Raw genomic sequence first — 13,838 nt, forward strand, 5'->3', positions numbered from 1 at the left:
TAATTCCCTTAGCAACCATTTAGATTATTACTCACCATGTTTATTTATTAAAGTTTATTAAAAAAAATATTTATTAAAGGCGGACGAAAGTTGGCGATGATGTATGACATCATCGGGTGGGAAAAACCATGGTATAGGGAAAAAAACAGCAAAGTATTTTTTATTAATATTTTTGAAAAACCGTGGTATAGCCGTTTCGCGAAGTTCGAACCCGCGAAAATCAAGGGAACACTGTATAGCAATGGCTTCTTCTAGGTTTTTGTTTTGTTTTGTTTTGAATTTCATTATCTAGGCTATAACCTTGCCGGTTTCCTAAAGCAGTGATTTTCAACCTTTTTTGAGCCGCGGCACATTTTTTACATTTATAAAATCCTGGGGCACACCACCAACCAAAATGACACAAATAAATAAATAAATAAATAAATAAATACATACATACATACATACATACATACATACATACATACATAAATAAATAAATAACCCCCTCATATATACAATCCCATGTAACATCCCCTTATAAATACCTGTACAGTCAATCATCAATCATCCCTCCTGAAATTTATACTACTGTCTCATTTCTGGGTACTTCTCCTGTCTTTCCCCCTTTTCTCTCTCATGTTTCTAATTTCTCTATCTTCCTCCCTTTTTCCCTCATTCCTTCTCTCCCTCCCTTTCTCTCTCTTTCCTTTCTCTCATTCCCTTTCTCTCTATCCTTTCTATCTCTCACTTGTTCTTTCTCTCCCTCCCTTTCTGTCTCTTTCCTTTCTCTCATTCCCTTTGTCTCCTGGGGCTGACTGCGCCTGCCCTCCACCCCCCATCGCGGAGGGAAAGCATTTGGCATCGGCACCGCCAACCCCCCCTCCAGGAGCAGCAAAAGCCTCAGCGACGGAGCAGAAAGGGAAACGGCGCGATCTGTCACTTAGGCTTTTGCTGCTCCTGGAGGGGGGGGGGAGGATTTTCTCCTCCCCACCCCCCCGGCAGCCAAACGTCGCTGAGGCTTTGGGCATCGGCACCTTCCCTTCCACGAGCAGCAAAAGCCTCAGCGACGGAGCTGAAAGGCAAACGGTGTGCCCCGTCGCTGAGGGTCTTGCTGCTCGTAGAAGGGTGGCGCTGATGCTCCCTCTCGCCGCCTCCATCTCCCCACGACCGCCTGGGGCCGCTGCAGCCGGCACGCTCCCGCTCCCACCACCAGTGCCCTCCCGCCGGGCCCAAAGGACACTTGCCGCCGACGCCAGGAAACTCCAGCTGGGCGGGGCGCTGCCGGTGCCTCCGAGCTCCCACTCGCTCTCCTTTTTCCCGCCTTCCTTCTTTGGGGCCCAGCAGGAGAGCGCCAGAAACCGTGGCAACGGGCAGGAACCGGGGGACAGCTGCGAGTGGGAGCTCGGAGGCACCGGCAGCGCCCCGCCCAGCTGGAGCTTGGCGGCACACCTGACTGTGTCTCGCGGCACACTAGTGTGCCGCGGCACACCGGTTGGGAAACGCTGTCCTAAAGGTTTCCCATTCAGTACTAACCTAGTCCATCCTTCTTAGCTTTTTGACATGAACTGTGCATTTGGCGAGGAAATACACTGTGAAGATCTAAGTACAGTGGTACCTCTATTTAAGAACGCTTCTACTTAAAAACCTTTCTAGATAAGAACCGGGTGTTCAAGATGTTTTTGTCTCTTTTTAAGAACCATTTTCTACTTTAGAATCCAAGCCCAGAAAATTTTTCCCAGAAATTTGAGAGCGGCATGAAGGCCCTGCCAGTTTCCTACCATTCCCCTTTTAATCCTGGCCATCTTGGGCTTTTCTGGGCTGCCAGCAGTGTTCCCTCTAATTTTTTTTTGGGGTGGGGTGGGGTGGAAAAGTATAGTGTCTAAGCGGCAGTCCCTTCGGGACTGGGTGGCACAGAAATAATAAATAAATAAATAAAAAAATAAATAAACAAACAAACAAACAAACAAACAAACAAATAAAAAACCCACCCTGTTTTGCCTCAGAGAATTTAAAAATAAAATACTGTACTGTGCGTCTATAACCGTGAGCTCATAATAGGGCAACTCTATCAATATCAAAATTCCACGTAAATAGTTGAGCTAGTTTCAAACTAGATTTTGATTTTCTTTCTCTCTTCCTTATTCCCATTCTTTTTCTTTCTCTTTTCCTTCCTCTCTTTTTTCTACCTGTTTCTCTTCCTCTCTTCCTCTCTCTCGCCTTCCCTCTCGGCTTCTGGGCAGGTTTGGAAAACTCTGAGTTGATGATGATTTTTAAGTGAGCGATTGCTCACTGCTCAGCTTAGAGGGAACTATGGCTGCCAGAGGAGCCTTTCGGTGGCGTTTAAGGAGGCTTTGGCAGTCCAGAGCGAACGGAGCATTTTCCTTTCTCTGGGAATAAACCTCTGCCAGCACTCAGAGAAAAGAAACACTCCCTTCGCTCTGGGCAGCAACTGTCCTCCTCCTCTTCTTCCTCCTCCTTCTCCCACCCAAATTCCAAGTTTTTATTTCTTTCCTAATGGGTTTGCACACATTATTTGCTTTTACATTGATTCCTATGGGAAAAATTGCTTCTACTTACAAACTTTTCTACTTAAGAACCTGATCATGGAATGAATTAAGTTCTTAAGTAGAGGTACCACTGTAATGTTGTTTCCATCATATGTTGTTTCTGATATACCTATGGGTTAAAAAATAATTACAGTTTAATTACAATTCCCCCCCCCCATCTTTTCAGTGATCAACAACAGAGAAATGGAGTGTTATGAAATTTCTTATCTGTTTGCTTTGTGGCACAAAAGATTAATGTGGTAATTAATTGAAAAGGCAGTAGAACTGTAAGTATGTATTGCTCCCTTAAGACATTATATTAATCCACTGAAATGAAATTGATTTGACTATGTTGCAATTAGAGAGGGATGTCTGTTAATACTGTATTGAAAATTGGGTTTTGTCCATTATTGAAATGAAAAATGTAGTGATGAAGAGGAATTTGCTTACATCTCTGAAAACACATGTTTTCTGCGACTTTGTTTATGCAAGCCTGGATGTTCCTGTCAGACCTGGGTTAGTAAGATAGCAGATCTGTTTTGGGAATATGGGAGGCTGAGAGTTTTGTTTTTATTTATCTATTGCGTATAAGTTTTTTCTTTACCTTGCTTTTAATGTTGTACGGCAGTAGAGTCGGGCAGCTTTAAAAATCTGACGATAAAGAATGTATTCTCTGTAATTCCTTGAACGTTAGAAGATTTTATGGACATGTGTTTTTAATTTTGGTCCTACCAATCCAATTTTTTCTATAAGCAAGATGTTCAACATTTATTAATCCCTCTTTTTTTCCATCCTATTCATTTTGAATAGTCTTCTTGTAGGTCTTTTAATCTGTAGGAACCACTTTCAAGCAGTGTTCCCTCTAATTTTTTTTTGAGGGGGGGGGCGGAAAAGTATAGTGTCTGAGCTGCAGTCCCTTTGGGACTGGGCGGCACAGAAATATTAAACAAACAAACAAACAAATAAATAAAAAACCCACCCTGTTTTGCCTCAGAGAATTTAAAAATAAAATACTGTACTGTGTGTCTATGACAGTGAGCTCATAATAGGGCAACTCTATCAATATCAAAATGCCACTTAAATAGTTGAGCTAGTTTCAAACTAGATTTTGATTTTCTTTCTCTCTTCCTTACTCCCATTCTTTCTCTTTCTCTTTTCCTTCCTCTCTTTTTTCTATCTGTTTCTCTCTCTTCCTCTCTCTCTCCTTCCCTCTCACTCTTTCCCTCTCGGCTTCTGGGCAGGTTTGGAAAACTCTGAGTTGATGATGATTTTTATGTGAGCGATTGCTCACTGCTCAGCTTAGAGGGAACTATGCTTTCAAGTATGGCTAATGAGGAAGGAGAACTGAAGTTCCAGGAGCTTAATTCTGCTCGTGGTTGACAGATCTGGGTCTTAAGGGGTCTCTCTCTCTCTCGCTCTGCCTGAGGTCTTCCAGATATTTTGAGGCTCGACCATAATTCCCAGCATCCCCGAGGCCAGATTTAGGACATGCAATCCTAATGGGCTACATTCCTAGTTTTAATTCTAGCAGATCGGGGAAGACTGCTGTAATGTTTAAACATATGTAAGTTCGTAGAGGCCTTGTTATTCAGTAGGGAGAACCTTGCCCACATCCCTGGGGCCTGGAACCTAGACACGTGGGCTTTGAAAGTTCATGTCTACTTGCTTATCTAGTAGGCTGATCCTTCTGTCGGGCCCTCCCATATTTTCCTGCCTTGCAAATTCTTTCCCAGGAACCCCAAATAGATAATGAAATCTGAACATGTATAATATGCTTGAAATGAAGATCTAGCTTTTGATTTTGGCTGTCAAGCTGCTTTTTTCCTCCCAATTACCATGTACTGTAGCGGAGTGATGACTTTTTGTGCTCAGAAAAGAAAGTCAAGGCTCTGCGAAGAATAATGCCAGGTGGAAAACACACTTCACACTCCTTTAGGGTTGTTGTGGTTAGCTGTGGCCCAGCTCCTGCCCCAAGAACTGTGGATGTGGGGGAGACATCCACATGCTGCAGGCCTGTTTTGCCCCCCCTGGTGGAATCTGCTGATGAAGGCTCCTCTGACCTAGAAGACATGAGTGACAGGGAGGAGGAGAGTGTGGCAGACAGCTCAGAAGGAGATCAATTATCTACCGTGTTTCCCCGAAAGTAAAACAGTGTCTTACTTTCTTTTTATCCCCAAAAGCCCCACTATGTCTTACTTTCGGGGTATGTCTTATATTGGAAAAAAAATGTCGAATTGTTTTGGCGGCATCTCCCCAGAGTCCAGAAGGGCAGCCGCGGGACAGGAGCCTCGTGAGCCCTTTTCCACGGGAAGAGTTAAGCGGAGGGAGACATTCCGCTGAGGATAATTCAGAGCGGGGGGTTGGTGTCAGTCTGGGGAGGCGACCGGCGGCGAATGGGAGAAGCCGGCGCTGCTACTGCTTCGGAGCCGCTCGCGGGCAAAGAGCGAACGAGAAACTTTCCCCGGATCTTTTTTCCCAGCGACGCGATCTGGAGGAGGAGAGATTCTGCACCCGCCGGGTGGGGGGGGGAGGTGGGAAAAAAGCGCCGCAGCGATAGCGCTTGGGGGGGAGACGCTTCGAAGCAGGGATTCTTCACCCTTTGCAGAGGCGCCGAAGCTGCGGCCGAGACCGTCGCTGAACGAAAGGAAGCTGCTGCAACGCGCCGGCCAGGATTTTGCTCCCCGCTCCATTATTATTATTATTTTTACAGTTCAGCGTGGCCAAACGTGGCACGGGAACCGGGGGCTTCTCCTCGGTCCGAGCTTCTCCCGCTCCCGTGAGCCCGAAAATATCGGAGGGAGGTGGGCGGGAGGTGGACGAGAGACTCCCGTTTCTGAAGAAAAGGGGGGCCGCGAGCCCCCCCGGCCGCGTTTGAGCTTCTGGCACTTCTCTTTTTTAGCCCTCATTCTCCTCCTCTTCCTCCTCCTCCATCACCGCCACCATGCCGCGCTGCTCACCCAGAGCGAGGGGAGGAGGATCTGAAGAGAGCGCCAATGGGAAGGAAGCGCTTCCCCCAGGAGGGACTGTTATTTCCCTCAAAAGCCCCGTGGAAGCGGCTAACTCGGGTGCTTTCCTTGCGGCTAACTCGGCTCCGCCGGCAAGTTTCACTGGCTCTCGAGGAGGCGAAAGTGAAGGCAGGAGCAGGTCGCTCGCTGCAGCAAGCCCCGCCGTCTCCGGCTGACAGCTCCCTCTAACGAGCCAAAGCTTACCCCGTGTTTCCCCGAAAGTAAGACATATGTCTTACTTTCGGGGTACGGCTTATATTAGCCGACCCCCCTGAAACCCCCGATACGTCTTACAATCAGGGGTGTCTTACTATCGGGGAAACACGGTAGCACTTCCCTGGATTCAGAACAAGAGTTAATGATACAGCCAGGCATGCGGAGAGTGATGCATAGGCAACAACAACTGAGGGATTATTATCAAAGAAAATGAGGCCACCTGTGGTTGGGTGGGGCTGTGGTAATTAGTGAGGCTGCTATAAATAGCAGACTGTGGGTTTGGCCATTGTGGAGGATTAGCTGATCGTTGTGTTTCGTGACTGCTTTACTGACTTTGACCTTTTGTGTGCTGATTTTTCCACGCTTTGAAACTCAACCAGAGCAAAGTGTGTTTCACTTTGTGAAAGAAGAAGGACTGTGAATTGCCTCACAGCTGCAAGCTAAGTATCACAGAACTGATAAGGGACTTGTACAAATTACCAGTTTGTTTGGAGACAAGTGCTCTTTGCTATACCAAAAGAGGGCTTGGTTTAAGTGAATTTTCATTATAAAGAACATTGTTTTGAATTTTCATACGTGTGTGTGTCTGAAATTTGTACCTGTGAATTTTTGGAAGGAGTCTACCAGAGTGCCTGACAGAACAAGGGTGGGTTAAATCATTAACATGGCTTTTTAGAGTAAAGATAGACATCCACTTTAATAACAGTTCATTTAGTAATCGTTCAAAGCACTGAAAAATGTGACTCGTTATGACCCCTTTTTCACAGTTATGGTCTTTGCAGCTTCTCCATGATCAAGTGATCAAAATTCAGATGTTTGGCAACTTGTTTATATTTATAACCGTTGCTGTGTTCCCAGGGTCATGTGATCCCCTTGCGCAACCTTCTGACAAGCCAAGTCAATGGGAAAGACAGATTCACTTCATATCCGGGCAGTGATGGGCTCCTACAGGAATGGTCAGGAACACAGTTCCGGTAGCAAAATTTGGAGCTGCACCCCAGAGCACCCAATTTGCACCGAAAGATGTTGAAACAAAATGCATAAGCCACCCCCACAGTGTGGTAGTAAAAATTTTGGTAGCCCATCACTGCATCCGGGTTACTAACTTATCAACTGCAGCAGGTGGGGGTTGCTGCTTACCTCTGCTACCGGTGTGGCTGCTGGATGACTGGCGGGTGTGTGTTGGAGTGAGATTTGGCGCAGGAAGCAAATCTCGCGAGAAGATGTGAGAATGCGTGAGATTTCAATGATTATATTTTTGCTTCTGCGCATGAGCAGAAGCAAAAAACCACCAAAAATAATTGAAATCTTGCCCGTCCACGCATTCTCTCATGAGATTTTGCTTCCTGCGCATGCACAGAAGCCAAATCTTGCTCCGACACCCGCGTGCACCCGCTGTTCACTTGGAGCTGCACATGCACATCAATTTTCACTACCGGAACGCTGTCTTCCCTGTACATGTAGGAGCCCAATACTGAATTGCAGTGATTCACTTAACAACTGTGGCAAGAAATATCATAAAATGGGGCAAAGCTCATTTAACAACAAAAAAAATTGGGGCTCAGTTGTGTTCGTAAGTCAAGGACTACCTGTACTGGATTTTGCCTTTATGAAAATTCTGTTTCTTCTCCAGTGGTGACGCAACTGCGCTAGAAAGTGTCAAAGCAGAGCTCCGCTGACACATTTTCCCTTTTTTCATTTGAAGTATCGCTTTTTCAGTGCGATCAGGCTCGGAGGGTCCAGATTGTTGAAGGGGAGTATCTGCAGCCCACAGGGCAACCCGCCATTGCCCGGGGGGGGGGGGCGAAGAATATACCCCAAACGTCACTTGAATAAAATAAAATTTCTATAAAAATAAAATAACAGACTGGTTAAAAGAAATAATAAAAGAGGAATTTGAAAAAAACCCAGAATTGTATCTATTGGGTATTTTTAATAAAAAAATGGAAAAAGAGGTAAGATATTTAGTTATACACATATTAACAGCTGCCAGGATAGCATATGCCCAACAATGGAAAATGGATAAAACACCGGAAGAGAATGTAGTAATTAAAAAAATATTGGACTGTGCGGAGATAGACAGGTTATCCAAAAAATTAGAGGGAAAGGAAAATTCAGATTATTATAAAATATGGGCAAAATTTTATGACTGATTAAAGGAAGGAGCAACAAATAAATAAATAAAAATTCAAGCAAAGCAATGCGTCAAATAAAAGAATTAAATAATTAATACTATGTGTAAGAAGTAAAATTCTCTGATCGAACATTTGAAAGAAAAGTGGGGAAACTTTTGTTTCCCAAATGTTGTATGTGTATGTGTTTGTTTTTGTGTACATTTTTCTTTTTTGTTATATTTGGGGGGAAAAATAAATAAAAATAATAAAATTTAAACAGAAAATTCTGTTTCTTCATTGCAGATAAATGAAGATAGAAGTTCTCCCATCCCAACTGCAGCAGATATACTGGGCTAAAAAACCCCCACACTACAGTATTATTTTTTGCTCTTTGCTGGATATTTTTATTTTGGAAAGTTTTTTCCTGTAAGTTCATGGAGTTGAACCTTTCCTGTAAGTTCATGGAGTTGAACCTATTTGTGAATAATTGGGAAAAAATGCTGAAGACCATCCAACCTCTTTGAAGCACTTTCAAAGATTCAGAAGATTCTGAGAGTCCTCGGCCTAGACTCTTTGCCAATGGGAACAAAATCAGCAGGACTGCTAAAGAAATTAAGCTGAAATCTAAAAAAGCATTGACTTTTGTATCTTCTGTTCCAGTCATGGTGAATCTTTTTTGATTCACGTGCCAAAAGGGGTGGGTGGGGGCGTGCATGAATGCCCTTACCCATAATTCCATCTGAGTGCCCCACATGCATGCACATGTGACCCCCCTGCAATACTGGCACATGATGGCACATCCATATTCTAGTCTCCCCAGGCTTCGGAGCTTTTCTAGGAGCCCGGGGAGGGCAAAAACAGCCTTCCCCACTGCGCCAGAGGTCCTCCGGAAGCAAGAAACGGCCCATTTCAAGTTGAGAAATGGTCCATTTCTAGCCTCCAGAGGATCTCCAGGGGTAGGGTGGGGAAGGCTGTTTTCACCCTCCCCAGGCTCCTAGAAAGGCTCTGGAGCTTGGGGAGAGCAAAAAAACGGGCTTTCCTCACTCCTTCCAGGGGTTGAAAACAGACTGTTTCCTGACTCCCAGTGGGCCCAAAAGGTCCAAAAATAAGCTGGCTGGTGCGCACATGTGCACTGGACCTGAGCTTGTGTGCCCATTTGTCTGTCACTTGTGGCACGTGTGCCATAGACTCACCATTATGGTTCTATACTATCAACTGGTTAATTGCACCTAGCCTAAAAGACAGTTCTTTCAGCTCCCAATTTCAAGAAATGGGGAATAATAGTACAGTGATCCCTCGAGTTTCGCGATCTCGAGCTTTGCGAAACGCTATATCGCGATTTTTCCACCCGATGACGTCACTCTCTTCCTTCCTCATCTTTCTTTCTCTCTCTCTTTCTCTATCTTGCTTCTTCCTCTCTCACACTCTCTTCCTCCCTCTCTCATCTCTTTCTTTCCTTCTCTCTCTTTCTCTATCTCTCCCCCTCTTGCTGGCGGGTGGCGGGCGGCGGGCGGGAGAGTGGGGGCATCAGCGAGGAGCCGGGGTTTCCCCTTTGCGTGGGCGGCTGGGAAACCCTGATCTTCGTCTGCTCGCTGCTGCTGCGCCGAGCAGATCAGCTGCTGGGCGGCCGAAGGAACCTTCCCTGGATCTTCCCCCTCTTGCTGGCGGGCGGGCGAGCGGCGGGCATCAGCGAGGAGCCGGGGTTTCCCCTTTGCGTGGGCGGCCGGGAAGACCCAGGGAAGGTTCCTTCAGCCGCCCAGCAGCTGATCTGCTTGGTAGCGCAGCAGCAGCGAGGAGCCGAATTGGGTTTCCCCTTTGCGTGGGCGGCGGGGAACGCAAACTCCACCATCTACGCATGCACGGCCATAGAAAAAAAGGGCGCGCATGTGCAGATGGTGTTTTTACTTCCGCAAGCCTACATCCCGAAAAATCGATTATCGCGAGGGGTCTTGGAACGGAACCCTCGCGATAATAGAGGGATCACTGTAATCTAGTTTCATATGATTAATTTGTTATAATATTTCCCTGAAATGCTTTAAATGTTAAATACAGCTTAATTATTCTGTATTATATAAACATTCTGAATAATAGGGCTAATCATAAAAAAAAACCACAGTAAAAATCAAACACTGTGGATACTGCTTGGGTTACCAGGATGTTCCGCATGAACTCCTTTTGTCTTTATGCCCTTCGTCCAACAGATATAGTAGCCTCAAATATAATATTGTCCAGTGTTTTGAGTGTCTTGTCTTGTTTTTAAATTTGGACTGTTTCCACAAACAATGGTTATTCCAAATTTCATATATTGCAATCTTGATGATTGTCTGTCCCCCTCCCCCTGTCCATCCATCATCAAACCACTCAGCCACTTAGATTTACATTATTTCTTTCTTGATTCCAGCAATCAGCTTCAATCCAGCACTTTCAAAAGTAAAATTACAGTAGACTGTAACTCACACGATGCGACATACGTTTCTATGGTGAAATTTGGAAAACATGTCATTAATTCTATATTATCACTAGCATATGTTCTTTAAAATCAGGATCTGGTTAAAAAAAATATTATAATCGAACAAACAGATGCTAGAAAAAATAATTTCATATTTATACATGAAATTATTTTTTTTAGCCTTTGGTTGTTCGATTGTAATATTTTAATTTACATACTGTACTGTACTTAGGCCTATGATTTACAAAGGGCTAAGTACAGTTTCCCATGGTGTTAGGAACTAAATCTTCTATTCTGGCACCTTGGAACATATTTCTACAATCCAACCAATCAGGTGTTTACAGTGGGGGTGTCCCTCTGAGCTTCCTGCCAATCATCTTAAAGCTCTGTTGGGAGAATTGGCACTAGAGTTATGGTTGGTGGTCACCACAAAATGAAAAACTGTATTAAGGGGTCACAGCCATTGAAGGGCTACCAAAAATTTTACTACCACACTGTGGGCGTGGCTTATGCAGGACACCCTGCATTTTCTTTCAACATCTTTCAGTGCAAATCGGGTGCTCTGGGGTGGAGCTCCATTTTCGCTACCCCACTGCGCCTCCCCCCCCAATCCAGGCAGCAGCCCACCTCTGGTCACAGCATTAGAAAAGTTGAGAACCACTGATTTAGTCAAACATGGACAGGATAGTAGTTGTTTGTATAAACATAACACAAGCAAAAAAAGTATGGATAAAAGAGGACAATTAGGACAGTAGGACAGGGACGGTAGGCACAATGGTACGCTTATGCACGCCCCTGACAGACCTCTTAGGAATGGGGTGAGGTCCACTGTAGACAGTCTAAGGTTAAATTTTTGGGGGTTGGGGAAGAAACCACAGAGTCAGGTAGGGCATTCCAGGCATTGCTCACTCTGTTGCTGAAGTTGTTTTTTCTGCAGTCAAGTTTCAAGTGGTTTACATTGAGTTTGAATTTATTGTGTGCTCATGTATTGTTGTAAATCTGTTGTGAAGTATTCATTGACAGTAGGACATTGTGGTAGATGATCTTATGAACTAAATTTAGATCAGATCAGAGGTGACGTAGTTGTCCAATATACTAATTATATTAATGTATAATATAATCAGAGAGTAGTTGGTTGTGGAATCTTTTTGGAACTGCTTGAAGAACTGCGTTGTGAAGTTTCTTGGATGAGAATCGTAGGGTCTTGTTCTTCTTCCTCGAGGAAAAAAACCCAGTCCATTTGCCTTTTGAAAAAGCACCTATGAGACAATTACGACCTGGATGATTGAGAATCTCCACAGACACCTCCCCAAGTAAACAAACCTCTTTGAAGAAAGAAAGAGGTTTATTTGTTGATGAATTCCCTTAATGAATGTCTGTTTGGAAAGGAATCGCCTTACACCCAGTGGGATCTATTCTCATGTGTAAGATGGCCCTTTTGTTCTCTTCGCCAGGGCTACTCCAGCTCTTTGCTTACTGTCCCTTCAAAAAGCACTTTTTATTTTTTATTTATTCATTTGTCCAATACACAAATACATAGGAAGAAAAATAGACATGTGGTAATATATATAAGGGTAAAACTGAACTTAGAGGAGAGGATATATGAAAGGAAGAGAATATATATGATAGATGAAAGAGAGGAAAGACAATTGGACAGGGGACGAAAGGCAGACCAGTGTACTTATGTACGCCCCTTACTGGCCTCTTAGGAACCTGGAGAGGTCAATCGTGGAGAGTCTAAGGGAGAAATGTTGGGGATTACCAATTTCTTTTGTCCATCTTTCCCTCCCCTCTTCCTTTTTTCTTTTGGGAAATAGGCCGAGAGAAACAGTTGACTAATTTTAACAATTCTGGGCTAAAGAGCTTCTCTCCCTCCCACCTTCTCCTGCAAAGTATTAGATGGATGGTATTATGTGGTATTTACATTTTTCATTTTTTAATGGAAATAATTTCGTCTTCTTTTCTGAGGATTAGCTTCCAACAGAGATTATCTTCCCTGTAGTCACTCTTAGCGGAAAGATTATGAGCTCAGGCCACCTTTGAGCAACTCAGCCCAAGCACATAAGGATTCCAGCTGCTTTCCCTTATTGTTCGCAGGAGGTTGATATCTGGTCCAAACTAATAGCGGGAGAATGATCAACCGGGCCTCCTCCCTCTTAGCTCACTCTGGATGCGTTTATTACTGTAAACCAACATATCTCTGTTAGATGAGCTTGGTCATTCAGACCAGGGCACCAGTGTTTTAGAAGGCAGAGTCTACAACATGTCAGGTTGGGAGCCCTTGCATTGGACAGTAGAAACTGCAGAAAGTACAATTTTACATCCAGGGTAAAAAGAACATTTTATGAACTCTGCTCAGAGGTGGGTTTCTCCCAGTTCGGATTAGTAGCAACTGTCAGGATTTACACCTGAGGTAATATTGCAAGTACAGTGGAAATGTTGTAATTACTGCAAAGGAGAGGGAATGCTGAGTCATGGTGCATCAGCAGAATGATGCAATCTGTTCTACGACCTGATTGGTCAATACTTGTATATATTGTAATACCCCTTTGTATGGGTGTGGTCGTGTGGTTTTGTGGTTTAGTATAGAGTGGTTTGCTGTGATAGTGTGGTTTGTTTAGTATAGTGGTTTGTTCTGTAATATAGTAGAGTTTTGATACTACTACTGAAGAAGTAAAAGAACCTTCTGAAGAAAGAACTCCTACTGCAGTGTCTTTATTAAGAAAACTGTCTAGTGACTGGTATCCTTCAGGTTTCCAACGCAAGTTCAAAATAACTCTGACAGCAACCCACTGATGACGTCATGGAGCTGGTTTGGTTGGTGCCGTTTTGTGGATGCTGCCATTTGGGAGGGGATTTTTCTGGCACTGTGCATGTACCGCCATCTTGTTTTCAGGTTTTTTGGGGGGAGGGGATTTTTTGGAATTTTCAGCACACTCACATGGTGTGAGAGGAAGTGAACCGGTAGTTAGGTAAGTTAGAACCCACCCCTGGCTCTGCTGGCACCTGATAGGTATCTTCTGTAGAACCTGAATCATGATCTAGACTTAGCTATTGGGGGAAAACAACTGGGACTTGGGAGTTTTCTATAAATACTTCCAAACCATTCCCGATTCTGATTTGAAAAATGGAACCGCTGTGTGACACAAACTGGGCCTTATTTACTTCTTATTTACTTTTGCTATGACCTTTGACACGCAAGTCTCATCAGTCTTGTCAGTAGTGTAGGAGTATTAAAGCTGGTCTACTTAGGCAGTTAAGGATTACTATGTCATCCCATAATCTATATGGACCCCATTGCCCTTGTTTAAATGTTAAACACTACCCCTTTTCTTCCTCTACAGTTCTCACATGCGTGTGTTGTATTATTGTTATTGTTGTTATTATTGTTATTGTTATTGTTGTTATTGTTATTATTGTTGTTATTATTGTTGTTATTGTTATTGTTATTGTTATTCTTCTTCTTCTTTTTATTATTATTATTATGATTATTATTATTAATTAGATTTGTATGCCGCCCCTCTCT

This window comes from Erythrolamprus reginae, chromosome 2 (genome assembly GCF_031021105.1).
Source record: "Erythrolamprus reginae isolate rEryReg1 chromosome 2, rEryReg1.hap1, whole genome shotgun sequence".
NCBI classification, from domain to species: domain Eukaryota; kingdom Metazoa; phylum Chordata; class Lepidosauria; order Squamata; family Dipsadidae; genus Erythrolamprus; species Erythrolamprus reginae.